Genomic DNA, 23,531 nt, shown 5'->3' with positions numbered 1-23,531 from the left:
ATCAAAGGTCCACAGTTTAAAAGCTTTAACTCAGGTAGCCAAGTGACCCTCCAGAGACACTGAGACACAGTAGGGCAGGACCGAGCATTCCTGCATTTCCCCAGCACCTCTTGGCCCCGCCCTGACCTTTGATGATCTGAGGGTCGAACGGTGGGGTGTCACCATTTTCCTGGTTTAGCCTGAACTTGTTTGTGGAAGGGCAGGGAGTGGTCTCTAGTTAGTTCCTAAGCTTTTGATCAACCCACAAAGAGCCAAGAGGAGTGAGTACGTTATGTGTGTGTGAAGGAGCGGAGGGATCCTGGGAAGGAAATAAACTTCTGCCCGGCCATGCTCGACACCCGCAAGCAAACAAGTGTGCTCTTTTCCAGGGAACAAATGCACCATCATCCCTTCCAGTTGAAGCCTTTCTTCTTTACTTGATTACTTCAGATAAGTTCCCTCTCTTTGATCTCTTTGATCTACAATTGGAGGCATCTGACCCCCTTGTTGTCAATGATCCCCACCCCTCCTGTCTTTGTTAAGCAGTTAATACCCTTCTCTAAGAGAAGTACAGGTGACTATTTACCCTTAATTGGGAACAACAAAGGCACCAAGGACAACCATCCTAGAGTGTATGTAGGAAGGAGGAAGGGGTTGTATTACCTCTCTCCAGGTGTAGAGGCATCTCTAGATTTAAATATATTCCCCCTGAAGTTAGAGCTGGATTGAAACATAGTTTGAAGAATTTAGGCTACCCGAAGAGCAGTGGTGCTCAAAGGGACTACTGCGACATCCCTGACACCCTTTAATGGAGTCGTGGGTCAAAACTACTTTCATAATAATACTAAGGCCTTATTTACCTTTTTCATTGTGTTGACATTTGCACTGTTATTACAAGAGCACTGGTGGGTAAAACTGTGTCTTAGCATAAATCAAGGCAGCTGCCCCAAAATGCTAGCAGTCATGGAATTCAATGCACACACAAATACACACACACAGTTTCACTTAGGAACTTAAAATGTCTTTAGTGAGGGAGATTCTAAAATATTTGAAAGCTTGTGTCTGCTATCATGAGCTTGACAGCTGACAGCTTCCCAATACTTAAAAACTTTTCTGATGATATTGGTGATGGTATCAGCTGATATAATTTTTTGATGTTGTATAATAAAATCTGTCAACAGTTGGAAAAATTTTAGAGACCTTACCAACTTATGATAGTATAACTTAGTGAACTAATATTTTCCACGACTAATGTATGATGTTGCAACATCACGTATAGGATTAAAAAAATCCATTCAAAGTGTAAGAAAAACCAATGCATTTAATGGCACAGAGTATGAAAAGCCCAGTGATATGTTTCAATAACCTACATAACTAGGTTTTTTTTAACATTTTTTATTGATTCATAATCATTTTACAGTGTTGTGTCAAATTCCAGTGTTCAGCACAATTTTTCAGTCATTCATGGACATATACACACTCATTGTCACATTTTTTTCTCTGTGATTTATCATAACATTTTGTGTATATTTCCCTGCATAACCAGGTTTTTAAGAAATTACCACTTTAAGAAATTACTACTTGTCAAGTTTTGATGTAGAATCAGAGAGTAAGATCCACAATTATCTGGGAAGATTATTATAATACTCCTCTCTTGGCTATATTAAAAACAAAACAAAACTTTTGCATGGAAAAAGAAAACCACCGTAAGAAAGTAAAATGACAAATGACAAACTGGAAGAAAATATTGCCAAAACATAATGTAGTTAAAAGTTACTATCCTTGTCTTAACCTGCTCAGGCTGCCATAACAAAATATCATAGGCTGAGTGGCTTAAATAATAGAATTTTCTCACAGTTTTGGAGGCTGGAAAGACCAAGATCACGGTTCTGGTACAGTTCAGTGCTGGTGAAAGCTCTGTTCTAGAGCACACAGCCACCTGTCCTCACATGACCTTCCCTCTGTGCATGTGTATAGGGAACAAAAGAGAGAGAGAGAAAAGAGATCATTCTCTGGTATCTCTTCTTATGAGGACATTAATCCTATTGGATTAGAGCCCCATCCTTATGACTTCATTTAATCTTAAGTACCTCCTAAAGGCCCTATCTCCAAATATAATCACATTGGTTAGAGCTTCAATATGAATTTGAGGGAGAAAATTCAGTCCATAGCAATCATATAAATATACCTTCTGAAAATTGAGGGAGGGGAGATTTAAAATCCTAATGCAAAAATGCACAAATGATACAAACAATTAACAAAAAGATATTAAAAAGGGGCTTAAAATATGAAAAGATGTTCAACTTCACTCATAAGAAAAGTATAAATAAAACTACACCTAGGTATCATTTCTCATCAGACTGGCAAAAGTCCAAAAGCTTGAAACAACACTCTGTTCGAACAGCTGTAGGAAACAGGCTTTCATGAACTGCTGGTAGGAATAGAGACTACTATAAACCTATGGAGGGGAATTTTACAATATTTCATAAACCTATCTCTACATTTACCCTTAACCAAGCAATTCTGCTTTTAGAATTTACCCTGAAAATGCACCACATGATATGAAAATACATACCCACAAGATTATTCATTGCTTCATTATCTGTAATTGCAGAATATTGGCAAATACTTAAATAGGGAGATGGGTTGAATAAACTCTGATACATACACACCAATGTGTATACTCCACACTATAAAAATAAAGGATGAACATATCTATGAACTTATTATGGAGTGATTTCCAGGAGATACTGTTAAGTGAAAAAAAGCAAAGTGCAAAAGGATGAGCATCAGTAGTATGCTACATTTTGGATAAAAGGGAAAATAAAATAACATACATGTATCTCTACAAAAATAAACACAGGAGGGAAAAACCAGAAAACAATAAACATAGTTACCTATAGGGGTGAGGGGCAGAAAGCAAGGGAGACAGTGACATTTCTCTGAGTATATTTTTTTGCACACTTTTGGCTTTTGGAAACATGTTGATGTTCGACATATTCAAAAAGTAAAACTGCATCTGTAAGAATGAACAGGGAGAAAATTCCTAAAACTGAAATCAAACTAAAACCAATGAATCCAACTGTATTTCAAATGAATACCATAATCCTGCTGGGTGTAGTGGGGTGGGGGGTGGGGGGTAGGGGCGAAGAAGCAGTCCACTTTATTTATGAATACAGTATTTGATACTTTCAGTCTGTGGTGAGAAAGGGAGTCAGGGAAGAGTTACAAACAAATCCTGAACCATTTTTATAGAATTTGGGTTTTTTTTTTCCAGTGCTATGGAAAAATTAATTCTAAAACAATTTTGGACCAGGGGAGGGTACAGCTCAGCGGTAGAGTGTGTGCTTGGCATGCACAAGGTCCTGGGTTCAATCCCCAGTACCTCCATTAAATGAATAAATAAAATAAACTTAATGACCTCCATCCCTCCCCCGAAATATAAATAAATAAATAAATAAATAAATAAATAAATAAATAAATAAATAAATAAAAGAGTTGGACAAAAAATAAAATTTATAATATTTTAAAAAATTTTGGACCTATGATAAGTTTTAGCAAAAAAGTAAATGTATTAATATTACTGGGAGCCAGCGTTCTCATCATGGGAAAAAAGGAACATGGAAATATGGAATGGAGGAAGGCAAGAAAGAGCCCTATGGGGATGATCGGGGACTGGAATTATTGCTGTGAACTCATTTATAAAATAGGTATACATAAATATGTATATATACCTGTATGTGTGCACATACACATATATATTTGTGTGTGATATACATGTGTATTATATATGCATATATTTCCTAGCTCTGTCTGCTGAAAAGGTCAAGAAGAAAAGACAGCCTTGTAGCAATAAGCACATCTAATACCCAGATCTTGATTTTTAATATGCTTTCCTACTAAAAGGAACCAGGGCTTCTTGGAGAAATGGCTAATTCTAGGGCTGGGGCAGGAAGTACACAAGATGACCCTGGGATATCTTGTCATACCAGAAAGTGGGGAAATACACACGCACAGGCACATACTCACAAAATGATGGGGCCATGGCACAAGAACAAGGAGCCAGTTTAAGAGACTCCCATGGGCCACATCTGGGACAATTTGAGAGATTCATGGGTCTGCACTGATCATAAAAAGATAATATATACTTACATAATACATACTTATAATATATAAACATGTTTAATATACATCTATACATATAGTATACATAAATATATATTTAATTATACTTCTACATATAATATTTATATATTTGTAAAGCCTGGGGGAGACGTTCTCTCCCTTTAGCAAAATGGTGAACGGCAACTGGTAAATGTAGAGTGAATGCTGTAGTTGGAAAATTAGCATTTTGTAACCATCACAGAAAAGATTAGTTTTGGTAAAAATCATCAATGGATATCATTTTCAGTTCCTATTACTATTGTAATAAATCACCACAGATATTACAAGATGTTTCCTTGACATTTTACCAAGAAATTATTTTTTCTAGCATCCCAATAATTTCAAGACCTCAGAATATTTTAACTTAGAATATTTTAACTCTCTTGACTTTTCACTGTTCTCATGAATCTTCTACATCTATTTTAAACCCCACAACATTACTAGGATTATTCTCTAAAGTTACATGAGTTTATGTTCATCCACATATTCTTTCTGTTGCTCTTCTGTCTCTCCTGCAAATCTGTTTCCATGTGGATCATTTTTATTTCCTGAAAAACCTACCATTAATGTTTCTTTTAATAAAGACTTGCTGGCAACTAATTCTTAGTTTTTTCTTCTTTAAAGAAATCTTAAAAATTCTTTATTTCACCTTCATTAATAAATTCTATTAGGGAAAAACTCACACATTAACAAAGGAGGAGAGTATAATTAACTCCCGTATATTCATCACCTGACTACCACAATTATTAAATTCTTCCATTCTTGCATCTTCTATTTGCCTCAAAACTCCCAACTTGATGACTATTAACAGTTCTTTTCTTTTAAGATAAAATATACATATAAGGAAGTGCACACATTTTAGCTGTGCAGTTTTGACAAATGCATACTTCACTTAATTGCCTCCTTTATCATGATAGAGTATTTTCATCATCTTAGAAAGTTCCCTTGAGTCCCTTCCCAGTTAATCCCCACCCCTAGAGGCAAGCATTGTTTTAATGTTTTTCACCTCAGATTGGTTTTGACTGTTTTAGAACTTCATAAAAATGGTATACAGTATGTTTCTTTTGTCTTTAGTTGTTTTTTGGGGACATCAGTCCACGTTGCTTTGTGCATTAATAGTTTGTTTTTATTGTTGAATAGTACTACATTGTATAAATATATCATGATTTGTTTATGCATTCTCCCGTTGATGAGTATTTGGGTTTGAGGGTTTTTTCCCCAATTTTTTTGTTATTGTGAATAAAGGTGTGTGGAGCATTCTTGTATAAGTTGGTTTATGGATGTATATTTTTATGTATCTTGGATAAAAAACTAGGATTGGGGATTGGAATTGCTAGGTCAAAGCGTAAGTACATATTTAACTTGCTAAGAAATTGCCAAAGTTTTTCTAAAACGGTTGTACCCTTTTATGTTCCTACCAGTAATATGAGAGTCTGGGTTGCTCTACAACCTTGTCACTTTCCTGATGCCTTGTAATGTTGGCCCTCTTTCACAAACTTATTGGCCATTTCACATACCTTCCTTTGTGAAATGCCTGTCAAATCTTCTGCTTATTTTTGTGGGGTTGTTTGTCCTTTAAATTACTAAGTTGTAGGAGTTTTTATGTATTCTGAATACAAGTTCTCCCTCAGTTATGTATCTTGCAAATATTTCCTTCCAGTTTGTGACTTGCCTATTTATTTTCTTAATAGTGTCTTTTGATGAACAGATGTTTTTACTTTTGATCAATTCCACTTAATCAATGACTTCTTTTATAGTTACATCCCTCCAGTGCTATATGAGAAATCTTTGCTTAGCTTCAGATCATGAAGATATTTTCCGTAATATCTTTATAGCTTTTACACTTAGGTGTATGATCCATGGCAAATTAATCTTGTATATAGTGTGAGGGGGAAAGGTCAAGTTTCATTTGATCTCATATGGACATTCAGTTGTTCTGGCACCTTTTGATGAAAAGATTTCTCTTTCCCCATTAGTTTGACTTGGCTTCTTTACTGAAAATGAATTGACCACATAAATGTGTCTTGAAAAGACTGTGTATTCTGCAGTCATTTGGTGAAAAGTTCTCCTCTCAATGAAATCTAATATCCTTTCATCTCCATAGCCTCTGTAGTTCTCTGATGCTTTTGAATATATGATTTTTATATGTTGTCTTTGTTTCCAGGGTATTTTTTTAAACGGGAGCATTGCCTTGCCACACACTGCTTAATGCATCTGGAAGTGGAACTCTTTGGGCTGAACATGCTGTTCATAGTCTAACTTCCTGGAGATAGATGTTCTTTCCTCTTTTCTCTCATATGAATTCCAGGTTATAAATTTCCTCCTAGGTCCAGATTTACTATATCCCACAATATCTTACTCATTCCATAACAAAATCCATAGCCTGAATGGCTTAAACAACAAACTTACTTGTCTTAGTTCTGGAAGCTGGGAAGACCAAGATCCATGTGCAAACAGATTTGATGTCTGACAGGTGAGGGTCCTTTTCCTGGTCTGCACACAGCCACCTTTCTGCTGTATCCTCACGTGGTGAAGACAGAGAGGGCGCTTGTCTCTGCCTCTTCTTACAAGGGCACTAATCTCATCATGGGAACTCCATTCATGTCACCTCATCTACACCTAATTACCTCCCAAAGGCCCTGCCCCCAATACCATCACACTAGGGATTACGGCTTCTATTATGAATCTTAGGGAGACACAAACATTCAGTTCACAAGTTTTAGTAAGTTATATTTTCATTATTATTCAGGTAGTTTCTCCTCTCCATTGTGATATTCTCAACCCATGATTTATTTAGAAATATATGCCTTAATTTTCAAACACTTGAATATTTTCCAGTAAGTTTATTGTTACTAATTTTCAGCTTAATTCTACTGTGGTTAGAGAATATCTTCTGTATGATTTCAGTTCTTAGAAATTTGCTTTATGGCTCAACATATGTTCATTTTTGGCAAATGTTCATGTGTACTTGAAAAGAACGAACAGTTGACCTTTGAACAACTCAGGGGGCTAGAAGCCCGACTCTGCCCACAGTCAAAAATCCATGTATAACTTTACAGTCAGCCTTCCATATCCACAGTTACATATCCTTGGATTCAACCAACCAAGAGTTCTGTAGTGCTGTAGTATAAAGTTAGTGAAAAAAAATCCATGTATAAGTGGACCCATGCTGTTTAAACCATGTTCAAGGTTCAACTGTATATTCAGTCTCTCAGTGTTGGGAGGTGGTAGTGTATATATTATTTAGGTCACTTTTTTTTTTATTCAGTAGCTTCTTATAAATCCTGATTTTTTTTTCTGCTTGTTCTATCAGTTGCTCAGAGAAGTATCTTAAAGTCTTCCACTATAGTTATAGATTCGTCTTTTTCCTTTTTAATTCTGTCCAATTTTGCTTTTTATATTTTCAGCCTGTTATGAAATGCATACAAATTTGGAATTATTACATATCTTTAGTGGAGTAATGCTTTTAACGTACACGATCCCTCTTTATCTCCAATGATGCTTTGTTTTGAAGTCCACTTAACTACATCAGTTTTCCTTTAGTTACTATTTGAATTGAATGTTTTTCCATCTCATTATTTTTAAAAATTCTGTATCCTTATAATTAAAGTATATTACTTAAAGAAACATTTGGTTAATGTTGTTGTTTCTAAATCTACCCTTAGACTTTTATTCAGAGCATTTTCTTCATTTATATTTAGTGTTACACTGATATTTAGGTTTTAGCATTACAACACAATGTTTATTTTTCTATTTGTCCTACCTCTTTTATGTTCCATTTCCTTTCTTACTCTCATGTTAAGTATTTTTATAATCTATTTTTCTTCTCTACTGCTTGTTAAGTCACACATTCAGTTTCTATTCTGTTGGCAATGAACATAGAGATTACAACATGCATTTTTGATTTATTAAAATCTAGTATAAATGAACATTTTTACAATTTCCCAGGCAATACAAGGATTTTAGAATATCTTAACTCCATGTATCCCCACCCTTCTGCCTTTGAGCTATTGTTCTTGTATGTTTTAACTATGTATGCAATGTAATTATACATGTGTTGATGTTTACTAATATTTAATCTGTATGTGATTTAATTATAAGTGATGTTAAATATGTTTATAATCCCACAAGACATTATTATTGATGTTTTCAACAATGAAAATTTATTTGGTTTAACCTGTTTACTCTTTTTTAAAAATACAAACTGATTTTAGAATAGTGTTAGGTTTACAGAAAAGTTGCAAAGATAGTACAGAGAGTTCTGTACACCTTCTACCCACTTTGCCCTATTGGTAACAATTTACATCACTGAGATTCATTTCTAATAATTAAGGAGCCAACTTTAGTTTGTAAGTATTAACCAAGCTCCATACTTCATTTGGCTTCCATTAATTTTTCTCTAATGTTCCTTTTCTGTCCCAGGGTACCACTTCATATTTAGTTATCATGTTTCATCTGGTATGTGACAATATCAGATTTTCCTTGTGTTAGCCACCCTAAGAAGTTTAAGTCCTGGTGTTTTGTAGAGTATACCCTCCCTTACACACGTTCTCCCTTCTGCTCTGCCTCACCCCTCTTTTTTCCTCACGCCAGCTTCCCTACAAGTGTACTTCCTAGTAAGGTGGCAGCATGCAAGCTTTACCTCTGGCTCTGTCTTCTCAGAAATCTGAGCTAAGACTCTCTTATTCTAGGCAGTCGATCTTTGAAATCCCCACTGAAAACCTAAGCTGCTCCTTATAGCCCCTCCTAATTGGCAGGTCTCAGACTCCAATTTTTGTCCTGCAACCTGGTGAGAGACTGTCAGAAGTTCTACTCAGCCTCTCAGCTGCTACTTTCTGATCAGGTTTTCAATAAAAAAGTCCAAACTGGCAAACATCTCAAGGAGAAAAGGGATGCCAAATATTGGGCTCAGATTCCTGGTTTCTCCTTCTCTTTGAGATCTTACTTCCAGAAATATTTGGTTGCTCCTTAATGCCATCAAGCAGTTAAAAGATATATATATATTTATACACACACACATATATATATATACACACACACACACCTCATCTTCTTTTCTAGTTCTCTTCAACTAGAAGCTAGGTCTGGAAAAAAGCTAGCCCCCAATTCCAGGAAGCAGAACTCACAACCTTGGGTTTTAATAGGAAACCACAGGGTATTGCTAGAGAAACTGCTGTTTCCTTAGAGTCTGGCAGGCCCCAGCCCCAAGAGAAAATAAAATGGGACTCTGTCCCCTCCTGTGCTTCTCCTTTCATTTTATTTTTCTCAATGACTTTTTTTCTAGCAGCTCTGCATGTTTGTATGTTTTGGTGGAAGGTGGCCTCAGAACAGTTTTTTCCTTACCTCATCCAGCTGGATCTCCGAGCTGGAGAATTTTTAGACCTGTAGGAAAAATACAGAGTTAGGCCTTGGAACAATTGTAAGGGAGATAGAGGTGGGGGGCATAAACCTCAAAGACACTTTCCTCACTTCCACAATCCTGCTACCTGCCTCCTGCCACTTTCCATAAATGTTGATCCCATTTCTCCCTTTCATGAGGATTCAGCTATCATATGTGCATCAGCTATTATATAGTATTGCCCTCTGGTGGTACAGAACTGTTAGCCCTTGTATTGAAGGTGTCCAGAATGCTGCTGTTCTGAGCACTTTGTCAACAAAGGAGGAGACAGAACAATTAAAAAAAAAAAGACTGTGAATTCTCATATCTTATAAAGAGTCTTCCCCCCTTGATCTCCTGCCCTAACTCACCTGGGAAGCTGGTGAATGGTACCTATTATAACTCTTTATGACTTAAGAGTCAATAGGTAACCGGCAAGAAGCCATTTTGGCTTCTCAGATATTTTAAAATTCTTTGGAGATGGATTTATGTTGAGAAAATGGGGTGATTTGGAGAATAGAATTCACCTATTTTCAAAACAGCTCTTGTATTATTCAGGGTAGGCTAACTTCTATAACAAATAAGCTATGTATTTTAATACTTCACACAATAAAGTTTATTTCTTGCCTGTGCACTGTCCCATTATAGGTTTTCCTGATCAGGTGACATGGCTCTCCTCCACAGGATGTCATAGGTACCCAGGCTCCTTCTGTCTTATGGCTTTGCCCTCTTCTAAGACCTCAGAGAACTCTTCAATTAGCCAGTAGATGGGAAAAGGCAATCAAAGGTTGTACATGGGAGTGTTTATGGGCCAAACATGGAGCTGGCATCCATCACTTCTACCCACTTTGGGTATTGCATTGGCCAGAATCCAGTCACATAGCGGCGCCTACCTGCAAGGGAGGCTGGGAAGTGTAGCCCTGTGTTTGTCCAGCAAGAAGAGGGACACAATTTGTGAACAGCTACAGGTCTCTGCCACAGGTCTCATTTGTATGTGTGCCTGTGTTTCTGCTTTCTAAAGAAAAAGTAAAAGGGATGTCTTTGCTTTTGCCAAAGAGCCTCTCAACTTCTTGGCTCTCTGATTCCTCAGTTTTCTCAAACACTGAGTTGACAGTAGCACTGAATATGGTTTGCTCTGGCTCTTGAGACTAGAAGGAAAACACTTTTCAATTAAAACATGGAGTATTTTCCTGGTCCTGCGGGAAGTCTAATCAGCCAACATTATTTTTATTTATGTTTTATTGAGGTAAAAACATTGGTTTATAATATGATGTAAGTTTCATGTGTATAACATTGTATTTCTCCTTCTGTGTGCCCTACAGTGTGCTCACCACCAAATATTTGGTTTCCATCCATCACCAGACAGTTGATCCCTTTACCCATTTTGCCCCCTCCATCCCAAACCTTTTCCTCTGATAACCACTAGTCTATTCTCTGTATCTATGTGTTTATTTTTGTTTGGTATGGTTTGTTCATTTATTTTGGGGTTTTGTTTGTTTGTTTTTTATATTCCACATATAAATGAAATCATATGGTATTTGTTCTTTCTCCATCCAACTTATTTCACTAAGCATAATGCTCTCTAGGTCCATCGATGTTGTTGCAAATCACCCATTATTTTTTTAAGTAAGCTTTTCATTGAAACTTGACATAATATAAAAAAATGCAACAACAAAAAACCCCATAAATAATCAGCTCAATGAATTTTCACAGGGTCAACAGCCATGTGGCTATCACCTAGATCAAGAAATAAAACATGATCACCACCTCAGAAGCTAACAAGTAAGGGGGATGGGGGGAAGTTCTTCGTGATGAAGGGATTCTGAGGGCACTGAGTTTGGGTTATGATGCCTCCTTCTTTAAATGTTAGCTCTAAAGTTGAGGAGGAGATGAAACGGCCTGGGTTCTGCCCTCGCCTTGATTCTAGCCACCTGAATTACCTTTGGCAGGTCCATTCCTCTCTCCCAATCTCTGTTTCTCCTTGTGCACAATGGGAGGCTTGACTAGCAATCCACTATGGTCCTTCAAGCTGGAACAATGTGGTTTTAGGACTTGCCACAAATCTCACAGGATAGGGTGAGGTGGGGGAATGCATGATGGATATGGAAGGAATCCCTGGTGTAGAGAGATGCCCTAGCCCCAAGCTGTTCCCAGGACTGCTGGAAGCCACCTCCACTGAACTCTTCAGAAAACTGGTGTCCTGGGAACTGGTCATCACTGCTGTGTTACAAGCAGTGTCCACCCAGCTGGTGTTCGGTCTTTCTGCCTTAATCCAACTCTGGGTGTGCTGTGAGGGGCTGCCAGGCTTTACAGGGTCAGAGAAGTGGACACACAGCCAGGGACTAAGGATTTCAGAGTATGGACTTAGATGCACTTGGGTGCCAACCTTGATATTACCACAGACTGACTGTGTGACCTTGGATGAGTCACTTATTTCATTCTTTATTTTTTAATTCTTATTTTCCATTGAAGTGTAGCTGATTTACAATGTTAGTTTCAGGTGTACAGCAAAGCAATTCAGTTACACACACACATACATATTTTTTCAGTTTCTTTTCCATTATGGCTCATTACAAAAATTTAAATATGGGTCTCTGTGCTATACAGTATGTCCTTATTGTTTATCTATTTTATATATAGTGATGTGTATCTGTTAAACCCAAACTCCTAATCTATCCCTGCTACCACCACCATTTCCCCCCAGGTTATCACATTTTGTTTTCTATGTCCGTGATTCTATTCCTGGTTTGTAAATAAAATCTGTATTTTTTTAGATTCCACATGCAAGCAACATCATATGATATTTTTCTTTCTCCATCTGACTTACTTCATTTAATATGATAATCTCTAGGTCCATCCATGTTGTTGCAAATGGCATTATTTCATTCTTTTTATGGCTGAGTAATACTGCATTGTTGTATGAGTCATGGAACCTCCCTGACACTCAGTCTCCTTATCTATGTAATTCGAAGGAGACAATCACCTACCCGAAAAGTTTTCATGCAGATAAAATGAGCTAATCTTTGTAAATATGCTAGGCATGCTGCCTGGCATCCACGTGCTAGTAAACCTTAGCTGTGCGCTCCCCAATACTAACCCTTCAACAAGGGTGCTGTAAATCTCCCAGGCTGCCCAGGGCAGGGAGTCAAGAATCTGCAGCCTAGAACAGAGATCTAGGGGGATACAGGTTTGCTCTGCAGCTAAGCCTAGGCTAGTCCCACTTACTTTCTCTTCCACTCCCTCTTAACCTTCTGTCCCCTGGTACTGGAACAATTCATTTCTCATGATTGCCAGAGTAATTTTATCTCTGTAAAATCCATACTCATCTCCTGGCAATTTAATCTGAGATCTAATAATAATTACCAATGTAATTATAATTAATGGGAATGCTTAGAATACATCGGGTGCTTTTTCTCCTACACTCCCCAGAAGGCTGTGGGTAAGAACAGGCTTCACAGTCCGGCAAATTTGGGCTTGATATACCCTCTAGCTGTGTGACCGCATACAAGTGACTTAACCTCTCTGGATGCAACTGAAAAGTGAGGAAGTTAGGCACCTTTATTCTCAATTCAACCATCCTTCTTTGGTGAGCCCAGGAAGCTCCCCAAATGCCCTTGCAGCTAGAGTTCTGGATGGGAATAAATTTCCACTAGATGGTGGTTCTCATGGGAGGTTTGGAAGGTAGAGCTGAGGGAGGCCTCTTCCTCCTGCTGAGGTAAGTTTGGTTGTTGTGACTGTAGGGGCAGCAAGAAAGTTGGTCACCAGCTTCAGGCTGGGAGAGGTGGTGTGACAGGAGCTGTGGTGGCAGCTGTAGCAGCTTCCTGTTGTCTCAGCCACATAATGGTCCTCACATTCAACAGCTTATTGTCACCCCTTCGTGTACTGTCCTCCAGCTCTTATCATAATCTTGTTAGCATGTGATTCCCTACAAAAATCCCCTTTTGCTGGAAATACCTAGAAAAACTTTGGTTCCTTGCACTGAACCCTAGCTGACATAGGATGATGAAACTGCTAATTTTTTTGGATCATGAGGATTAGGCAAGCTATTAAATATAAAATATCTATCACAGAGGAAGCACTCAGCCAATGGCAGTCATTAATGTTTGCAATAAGACTGTTTAGCTGTTAAAATTTGGGGGAAACCAGTTCTGTAAATTGTATCTTGTGGCCCACTCACGTTAGCACGATTCCCCTCTTTTTTTCCAAGCAGTCAGCAGGCATCTATAACAAGAGGAAAATGATCCTTGGCTAATGTTGCTTTTCCCTTATGTTCTTGCCAACAATTCATGTTGCCTTAAGAGATTAGGCTTTTTATTGCTTGCCTCATTGCCCTGCTGTCTGCACCAAAGCTACGTCTTGGCTGGCTGGGCGTGTCCTTCTGATGGAGTCCAGGCCTACTGCATGGAGAGCAAGGGGGTTATTTGATCTCCTGACTGTGGCTCTTACAAGTCCCATTGAGAGTGTGCTTACCCACAGAGCCCTGCTATGCTAATTGGCCCAGAGTGCCCAAGAAGCAGAATTCCACCCAAAGAAAGGAGTGTTTCTTCTAGTAGGTTTTGGCATTTGGGAGAGGGCAGCCTCTAGGGGGCTCAGGGCTCAGCTCTGGGTCCCACCCAACACTTCCCAGGCCCTCAGAACTCAGAGCTAATGGCAGCAGCTTCTTGATCAGGGAGACGGGAAGTCGTGAGGGGCACCTCCTGCCTCCAGAGACATTTTCACTCAGCCTGGACTAAAGTCCTGGAATACAAGAAAACCCCTCTACTGGACATCTGTCAAGATGGATCCAGAGCCTGATATCCTGCCCAGTGAGTGCTGCTCCACAGACACTGCTGGCAGGAAGGCAGAGAAGGCAGCTAGACCCCACCCCTGACTCACACTTTTTTTTATTAAAAAGCTGAATGGCACTTTTCCCACTGTTAATTCTCATTACAGCTCTTTCTAAAAGGCACAGTTATCCTGCAAAGCCAACTTGGAAAATCATTAGACCCTGGAGAGGCTCAAATTCAATCCATTCCCCTGGCAAAAGCCTCATGAGAGTGGATTCCTGACAGTAGGTTCCCACAGCTCTGTGGTCACTGGTCTTGCACCTCTGCTCCCAGTCTCAGATCTCAACCCCGCCCTCCCAACTCCCAAACTCTTCAAACTTGCTTCAGGACTGTGCTGTTCATGGGCCACTGAATTCAGCACTACAAACCAGTGTGGAGATGCAGAAAGAGGAGGAGGAGAAGGAGGAGGAGGAAATGCACTCTTTGAAAAATGACAAAAATTCCTTTCCTTTTACCTGAGTCCTTATCTCTCTGTTGAAAGTTCTATACCCTTTTTAAACAGTAGGGTTCTCCAACTCGGTATGCATGAAAATTACTAGAAGAAAACCATAATGAGATACTAATTCACATCTACTAGGCTGGTTAAAATAAAAAACATGGAAAATAACAAGTATTGGTGAGGATGGGGATGGGACCCTCATGCAGGGGAATGAGGGTAGCTAGTGGAAAACACTTTGGCATTCCTCAAAAAGTTAAACAGAATTATCTGATGACCCATCAATTCCACTATTAGGTATATACACCAGAAAACTGGTAACAGGGACTTGAACAGATACTCAAAGACCAGTGTTCCCAACAGCGTTACTCACAATAGCCAAAATGTGGAGTGTCTGACCATCAATAGGAGAATGGGTAGACAACATGTGATATAATCATACAATGGAATATTATTCAGCCATAAAAGGAAAGAAGTTGTGACACATGCTACAATGTGAACGAAAATTGAATGAAACTTGAAAATATTTATGCTAAGTGAAATAAGCCAAACACAAAAGGGCACGTATTGTATAATTCCCCTTACGTGAACTATCTAGCATAGGCAAAGGCAGAGACAGAAAGTGGATTAGAGGTTACCAGAAGCTAGGGGAAACAAGGAATTACTGCTTAATGGGTACAGAGCTGCTGTTTGGGGTGATAGAAGAGTTTTGGAAACAGTGGTGGTGCTGGCACAGCAATGTTGATGTGACTAATGCCTGCCATGGATTTTATGTTTAAAAATGGTTTAAACAGCATAATTACTAGGTCTGCTGGCTTTCCGAATGAAGTCACAATTCCTTGCCCCACCCCCCAAAAAAGGCAGATTTTATGGCATATACATAATACCACCGTTTATTGTTTTTTGTTTTTAAAAAATTACCTGAAGAGCTTGCTGAAATGCGTATTCCTGGAACCCGATCCCAGACTTGCGTCAGTAAGTCCAAGGTAGGCCCCAAGATGTGCCTTTTTAACCACGTCCTGAATTTCTTGAACCTTAACGGAATCTGGTATTTTTGCCGTAAAGAACTTTCCCGCAAGCAGTTTCACCGTGCGGGAAACCTGGCCGTAAGGCACTCCTGCCGTAAAAGATACAGTAACTGGTTGATTAGTTTGGTTTCGATGCCGTAAATGATGTTATAAAAGAGGTGGCTAGTAATTTACCACCGTCTTTGAAAGCATTAATTATCAACTCTTTTTTGCCTTTTTAAAAACTGAAATATAGTTGATTTATGATGTTGTGTTAATTTCTAGTGTACAGCATAGTGATTCAGTTATACATACCGGCTGTTACAAGGTGTTGAATATAGTTTCCTGTGCTATACAGTAGGACCTTGTGTTTATCTTAATTATCAACTGTTTAGCTAGTTTAGATACAACAGCTTGTTTTCTCACGCTGTCTTTACCAAATGATATGTCCATATGGTGGCACGTTACAAAGTCAAAAGGATAATTTTCAGGAGTCACTAAGGATATGTGCACAAATCCTTGCTATATCATATTGAGAAAACAAAAGTCACACATATATTTTTAAGTACAAGAATACTACTACATATATAAAATACACACATTATACATAGGAAAATGTGGGAAGGAAATATACTAAAATATTAAAGGAAGTAACTTGGGATGGTAGGATGAATGATCTGTTTCCAAGTTTCTACACTGAGCATGAATGCTTTATATTTGTTTTTGACACAGCATTTCCATGGACCTGACAATTTATTTAAAGTGAATTTATTATTGAATATAACATACATACAGAAAAGTGACTGAATTGTGAGTCTGTGGCTCAGTGGATTGTCACTAAGTGAACACACCTGCACAACCAGCACCCAGATCAAGAAACAGACCATCAGCAGCCCTTCTGAAAGTTCCCCTGGTTCCCTTCCAGTCACTGCCACCCTCAGGGATGAACTGCTTCCTGATTTAAGCACCATAGGTTCCATTTCCTATTTTAAAACTTTATATAAACGAAATCATGTGGTGTGAACTCTTTTTCTGTCCGGCTGCTTTTGCTTAACGTTATTGATGAGATTCATCAATATGGTATGTCGTTGTAGTATATTATAATGAGCATATATTATTTTTAAAATCATAACGTTATTTAAATAAAGATGGCAGCTGCTAAAAACCCAAATACCTTCCACTTCTCTATGAGTGCTTCTCTGCAGAACTTCTGCTAGGGAGGTAGACATGGCCCCCAGTCCCAGCCATGAAGGTTCTCTCTACCGATCGTTTCTCTAGGTCTTAGAGGATTTGTGCCAACCCCATCATCCTCTGGCTCACCCACGACCACCAATGACACATATTGGTCATTGATTTGAGCCCCTCGATGAAGAGACTGGTCAGATAGGATGGGGAGGGGTCATGTGCCTATTGCACAAGGCTGAACAGGAAGTGGGGCTCTGGGTGTCCAGGTCAGGTCCTCCTGGAGGGAGGTCTTCCCCTCTGTTCCCGTGGTGACCATGGCTGACACACCACTGGCAGAAAGACAGAAGCTTCCTGGCAAAAGTAGCCTCATCTGGTCCCCCGGCTTGTCACATTCCTCACCTCAGGGACATTCTTTAATTTCTCACACTAACCTGATAAAGGAGGGACTGGCTATCAAGATTGCCCAATTTATCACCACAAGACTGAAAGTGAGAGAAGTTACCTTGTGTACGGGCACAATCTGGGCTTTGAACTCAGGTCTGTGTGACCCCAGGAATGCCCCTCAGGGCCACTTCCCTGCCCTTCTCATCGCTGGCTAAGATGGCTCATGAGTCAGTCTCCAGTGAGAGACTCCGTTTGGTGGTCTGGTCGCAGCCAGTGTTATGATCAGGCAAGTCATCATCTCTGATGATGTGTCAGTTGGTTTGACCATAAAACAGGCAGCTCAATACCTCCCTTCTTGCTCCAAGCCCTACCTCCTCCAGCCAGCAGGAATCTCTGGAAACATGTTCTGGAAAAACGGAGGCATTTTTACGACTCTCTCCTCACCTAAACCTGCTGGGCTGGGACAGAGCGCAGACCCTTGGGCTCTGACCGTTATCCTACACTTTGGACCCAGGCCGCCCCTGGCTTTGATGTTGTGTTGGTAAATGTCCCTGAGTCATCAGTGGGCTCTGATCTCTCCAGCACCTAATAATTCAAACAGCCTAGGTCAGTGAGCAGCTAATCAGCTGGGCAGACCCTGCAGCTGCACAATGAGGTTGCGGGGGGGGGGGGGGGAAGAGGGTGCTTTCTTTCTTAGGGTCTCATTCCACGACCTGATGACCAAGGCAGACGCCTCTGTCCACTAGCCCAGGGGTGAGGTTAATTCCTGCAAGGACCTGGGCGGGGATCTGCCTGGATGTGGCGGCAGTCACACAGTTTGAATCATGGCTGTCCTGGCCAGGCCATCGGGTGGGAATTAAAATTTAATTTAGAGGGTCCTGTCTCTGCGGCCCTGGTGGCCGTCGTCTGGGTGATTGACTGGCTGGTTTCTTTCACCTTTGGACGCCTTGGGTTTTTACTGGCGGAGGAAATGAAGGCTGAACTGGGGCAGGAAATTCCATGTACACAGGTGTTTCTGGTTAGCCCCGTGCACCTCGCCCAGGGGCACAATGAGGGGCCAGGGATGCCTGTGTGAGCCTGGGGCCTCTGAGGCCCAGCAGCTGTCAGGGCTCTGCATCTGAAGAAGGCCGGGCAGGGCACTCAGGTTGCCACAGGGTGGACCAGGGTACCAATGACTGATCCCCTGCCTGGCCCTGAGAGCCCAGTGACTGCCCGCCGCTGATATGGGACCCCATGGGCAACTTGGCGAGAGCCACCCCGGCCTCTGTGCCTGCAGTGGGCGGCTGGTTGCACCAGGCCCTGACCTGGGAGATTAGCGGCGCCCTGAGGTGGTGTTTACACGTTGTAGCCAGCACTTCATGTGGCTGACCTGCCCCCATTTTCACATCTTCTGAAGGGCTTAGAGATCCAAAAAGCATGCCCTCCCTTGCTTAAAGGGTCCCTGGAGGGGTTGAGGAGGGCAGTCTTGGGCTTGGCCAGAGAGAGCCATCTGCAGGCTTATTTCAGAGGCTGAAGAAGTGACCTTCCTTGTCCCGTAATTATCTCTGTGCTGCCATGAGGGCATTTCCACCGTTAGTCATTCACCACCCTAGGTCAAGGCTCTCGGGACCTCTGTTAAACCCAGAATGTACCTGGAGGGAGGGCACATGCTGAGAAATGCACGAGGAAACACCCCTTCCCCTCCCACCTCAGTTTTCTCATCTGCAAAATGGGAATAAGAATCGAACTCTGCTGGGTTGGCGCATGGATGAATGAGAGGCCATTTGTAGAACATCAGGACCACAGCGGGTACTAGCACACAGAGAATCTTCACACAGGTCTGGACTGGCATCCATCTCCTGGGAACATCTCCAAAAGAATTGCTCAAAAGGAAAAATACATTATAAATAGTTCAGGGTATTAGTTTAAACACAGTAAAAAAAATTGTAACCAATTAAAATGCCCATCTATTGACTTTAGACTGAGGCAGGTCATTGATGATGTAGCAAAAAGCCAATAAAATCAATATGACAGGTATGAAACCATATAAAGTGCCCAGGAAATAACTGGAGAAAGCAAGTCTATGCACCCTGATTATGACTGTGGGAAAGGCACACCCTGAAGAAGGCAGGAGGGAGATGTAAGTAATTGTTTATATAAATATATTTAAGTCACTCAATATTTAAAAAATAAAAGTGAAAAATAAATAAGAATAGAGATAGATATGAATGTGCCTAAGTTATCAAGTTCCCGCTAAGAAGAGACCCCCATGTCATCAAAACAGGACAAGATGTATATGGTTGCAAAGGCTGGAGAAAATCCTGCAGCTGGGGCTCTGTGCATGCAGAGGACATAAAAGCAGGGTTGTCAGCAAATGCTGGAGAGGCTGTGGAGAAAAGGGAACCCTCCTACACTGCTGGTGGGAATGCAGTTTGGTGCAGCCACTGTGGAAAACAGTATGGAGATTCCTCAAAAGACTAGGAATAAACTTACCATATGACCCAGGCATCCTGCTCCTGGGCATATATCCAGAAGGAACCCTACTTCAAAATGACACCTGCACCCCAATGTTCATAGCAGCACTATTTACAGTAGCCAAGACATGGAAACAGCCTAAATGTCCATCGACAGATGACTAGATAAAGAAGATGTGGTATATTTATACAATGGGATACTATTCAGCCATAAAAATGACAACATAATGCCATTTGCAGCAACATGGATGTCCCTGGAGAATGTCATTCTAAATGAAGTAAGCCAGAAAGAGAAAGAAAAATACCATATGAAATCGCTCATATGTGGGATCTAACAACAACAACAACAAGAACATAAATACAAAATAGAAACAGACTCATAGACATAGAATACAAACTTGTGGTTGCCAGAGGGGAGGGGGGTGGGAAGGGACAAATTGGGAGTTCAAAATTTGTAGATACTGACAGGCATATGTCGAATAGATAGAAAAGATTATACTGCATAGCATAGGGAAATATATACAAGACTTTGTGGTAGCTCACAGAGAAAAAGAATGTGACAATGAATGTATGTATGTTCATACATAACTGAAAAATTGTGCTCTACTCTGGAAATTGACACAACATTGTAAACTGACTATAACTTAATAAAACAAGAACTATAAAAAAAAAAAAAGCAGGGTCATCAGAATAAATGTGGCCACTGACATAAGTTTCCAGGGTCGGGCAGGGTGTCCTGGGGGAAATGGGGCTGAGCCCCCATCACAGTCAGCCTCCTTTCGTAACCCAGGACCCCACATACGCCCCCTGCCCCTGTAGGCTGGAGAGGGACTTGGCCCCAGTGGAGGGCTGGGAGAATCCTCAGGGCTTGTTCAGCACATGGCTGCCTTTAGTGATAGGACAAGAGAACTGTATTTTCATGGCCATTAAGAGTTCCAAGGCTGGGTACCTGAGGAGCACTACGGAAAGGACCTCTTGTTTTGAGCGAAACACAAATGAATGGCTGCTGTGTATAACTGAGTCATTTGGGAGGTGGATGGAGCCTAAACCGAGAACCCTGAGAGCAGGCGGCCTTGTCCTCGGACCCCTGCCTGCCGAGCAGCAAGGCACAGGGTTGGGGGCGTCTCTCTCCCTAAACAGACTTCCCATCGTTCAACGCACAGCTTCATCCTCCTCCCACCGGAAGCCTCTTCTGACCAGACCAGCCCTTGCTATCCAGAATCTGGATGTGGTCCTGAGTCCCTCACCCTTTCTCTGCTGCACCTCCCTCTCCTCCTAGGCTTTCAGAATGTCTCAATTCATTGTTACTGATTTGCCACAGATGCAAAATAACGGTTGGAACAGCAGCAATGATTTGTGAATTTCGATTCCTCTTCTAAAACCACTTGTAGATATTTCTGCTGCCTTCCTCCCCTCCCCCTCTTCCTCCCTCCCTGCCCCGACACACAGGAATTATGAGACAGTAACTTACATCCCCCCCTTTATATCTCCTGCTCCACTTGTGGTTATCAGGATGGTTACTACAGAGAGTAAGCCTGGCCCTGACCTCCCTCCCAGCCCCCAGGCCCCACGAGCACCGTCAGATATGGGGCTTGTCATCCTGGAGACAAGGACAAAGAAAGATAAGCTCAAAACATTGAGCCCTTGCTGTAGGTCAAGCATTGTACTAGTGTCGCACATGCATCAGCCTGTTTCATCCTTCCGAACACCCTAGGAGACAGGCATTCCTGCTTTACAGATGGCAGAAACTGAGGCTATAGGAGAGGTAGTAAGTAGTAGAGCTGGGATCCAGACTTTGGCTGTCTGACTCCAAAGTCTAGGCTTTTCTTTGCTCTAAATCCCTGCACTGAAACTTCTCTTTTGTCTGTGGAATTCTAGGAAGTGTTGGTTCTGTTTCTCATCAGTGGGGCCTCCTGCTCCCCATGGAGCAGGGTCTCTGGGCATTTGCACATCATCCCTAGAGGGGAACCTTGGGTGTGCAGAGCCTCGTCTCAGGGTCCAGAATGTCCAGAACCAGCTGGAATCAGAGGCCTCCTGGCCCCTTTCCCTGCCACATGGAAATGTCATTTGTAGTCAGCCTGCTGTAGCTGGAGAGCTGCCTTTTAGGTGCAGTGAGTCAAAGGCCCACATGGAAACACTTTAGCTTGAGCCGGCACTGGAGAAGCCCTGGCTCGTAGCCATGAATGGCGGCAGGTCCAATAATGCTGAGCTCCAGGAATACATGTTGCCAAGAAGCCAGAGGGGTTTGGAGACTGACCAGTTCCTCCAGCTCACGCCAAGGCCCTGCTCAGAAATGTAGCTTCTTGTTCTCTGTAAGAGAAGGGCTGTGGTCCTTTGGGTTGAGTGTCTTGGTGATGAGATGCTCTGTGTGATGGCCATTTTTGGGGAGGGATGGTTCTAAATCAGAGGACCATGGGCCTCTGCAGTTATATGAAGGTTTATGCATGTTCCTGTGTTCAAAGAAGAGCCACAGATGTCTCTGCATTTTCAGAGGCATCCAAGACCAACGAAAGGACAAAGACTATACTATCTGGGAGACTGTAGCAGGAACCAGGGGAACACACCAGTCAGCATGCCCCAACATACAAGTCTACCCCTGGGACTGCTGGCGCGGGGAGATGTGTCAAGCTGGTGCAGGTATGTGAGGATGGGGAATCAGTACCCAGGTCAGGTGGGATCTCTGTGCAGAATGGAGCTCCTCCTGACTCCCTTCCCCCTGACCACACAGGCTGCAGAGAGCATGCCTCGCCCCTGCCAGGCCTTTGGGGAAGATGGCCTCCCCCCACCATCGTCTGTGAACCTCATCTCCAAGCTTAGAGCTTCCTCCCCAGGTGGGGTTGCCCCCTCTCTGAGCTCCAATTTCCCCATCAGCCTGGAGCCGTATATCTTCTCCTCCTTTCTCCTGGCTGCTTTATAGCTTGCTGGAAACACCTTCCCTTAGCACTTCGAAATGTATCACTTGAAAGCATCTTAAAGTTAACCAATGTGATTCTTTTTTAATTTGAAGGGGCTTATTTCTCCGAATGGCTTTCCTGATCATATAGGAGGGCATGCTCCCTAATATTAAACTTTTTCTTTATAAAGAGCAAAAAATGACTCACATCTGTTTGATATTTAATTCAAATTGAATGGCAGGACAGGAACAAAATTACACTGCAAAAGGCCATAAAGAGTGATGTTTAAAGGAGCCAAGCATACCAAACCTACATGTCAGAAAATTTGAAATGACACAGTTTTGAAGGGACATGGCCTGGGCAATGGGTTGTCTCCTACCCAAAAGCCAGAGGGATAGTAGCCAAGCTGGGAGAAGGTGAGAGATGGGAGAAGGGCTTACTTTGCACTGGGGGATTTCTTAGGGACTGGTTTCCAGCTACATGTGAGTTTGGAGTCTGGGATCCAAGCCTCAAGCCGTGTTCCTGATGCCAGTTGCTCTGGTTAGGGAGTGGCCTGTCTGGGGCCTCCCAAGGAGCTGCTGGGTAATGCACACACAGCCTGGGTGGCCAACCGGGCACTGCCCTGCTGTCTGTGTCCAGCAGGCCTTGGGGTTTGGCTACGGCTCAGAGACTGAGTTGAAAGCCCCTCTGCTCCCTGCTGATCCATATACCAGAGACTCCAATATCCTGTGTCCAAGAGGGCAGAGAAATGGGGCGGGCCCAGAGAGCTGTGTACTCCTTTTTCTAAAGGCCGGGCAATCTGTCACTGCCCTAGCACTCTGAGAGA

At 41.6% G+C, this 23,531-nt stretch overlaps 2 long non-coding RNA genes and 1 other non-coding gene across 3 annotated transcripts; 2 read left to right on the top strand and 1 right to left on the bottom strand.

Annotated features, from left to right (window-relative positions):
- The first annotated feature begins 3,296 nt into the window (after positions 1-3,296).
- Positions 3,297-3,369, top strand: TRNAA-GGC (transfer RNA alanine (anticodon GGC)). Its single transcript has one exon. It is a non-coding gene; the product is annotated as a tRNA-Ala (tRNA).
- A 3,338-nt stretch (positions 3,370-6,707) lies between these two features.
- On the bottom strand, positions 6,708-15,823 carry LOC140689461 (uncharacterized). The gene is made up of 3 exons (XR_012064432.1): positions 15,704-15,823; positions 9,487-9,525; positions 6,708-7,551 (listed from the first exon to the last, which is right to left on the bottom strand). It is a non-coding gene; the product is annotated as an uncharacterized lncRNA (long non-coding RNA).
- LOC107034410 (uncharacterized) lies at positions 15,684-22,587 on the top strand. The gene is made up of 3 exons (XR_001459956.3): positions 15,684-15,768; positions 22,303-22,448; positions 22,540-22,587. It is a non-coding gene; the product is annotated as an uncharacterized lncRNA (long non-coding RNA).
- Positions 22,588-23,531: the final 944 nt, after the last annotated feature.

Source organism: Vicugna pacos, chromosome 3, assembly GCF_048564905.1.
Source record: "Vicugna pacos chromosome 3, VicPac4, whole genome shotgun sequence".
Taxonomy (NCBI): Eukaryota; Metazoa; Chordata; class Mammalia; order Artiodactyla; family Camelidae; genus Vicugna; species Vicugna pacos.
The sequence above is the reverse complement of the archived record's forward strand: the minus strand, read 5'-3'. Positions and strand labels throughout refer to the sequence as shown.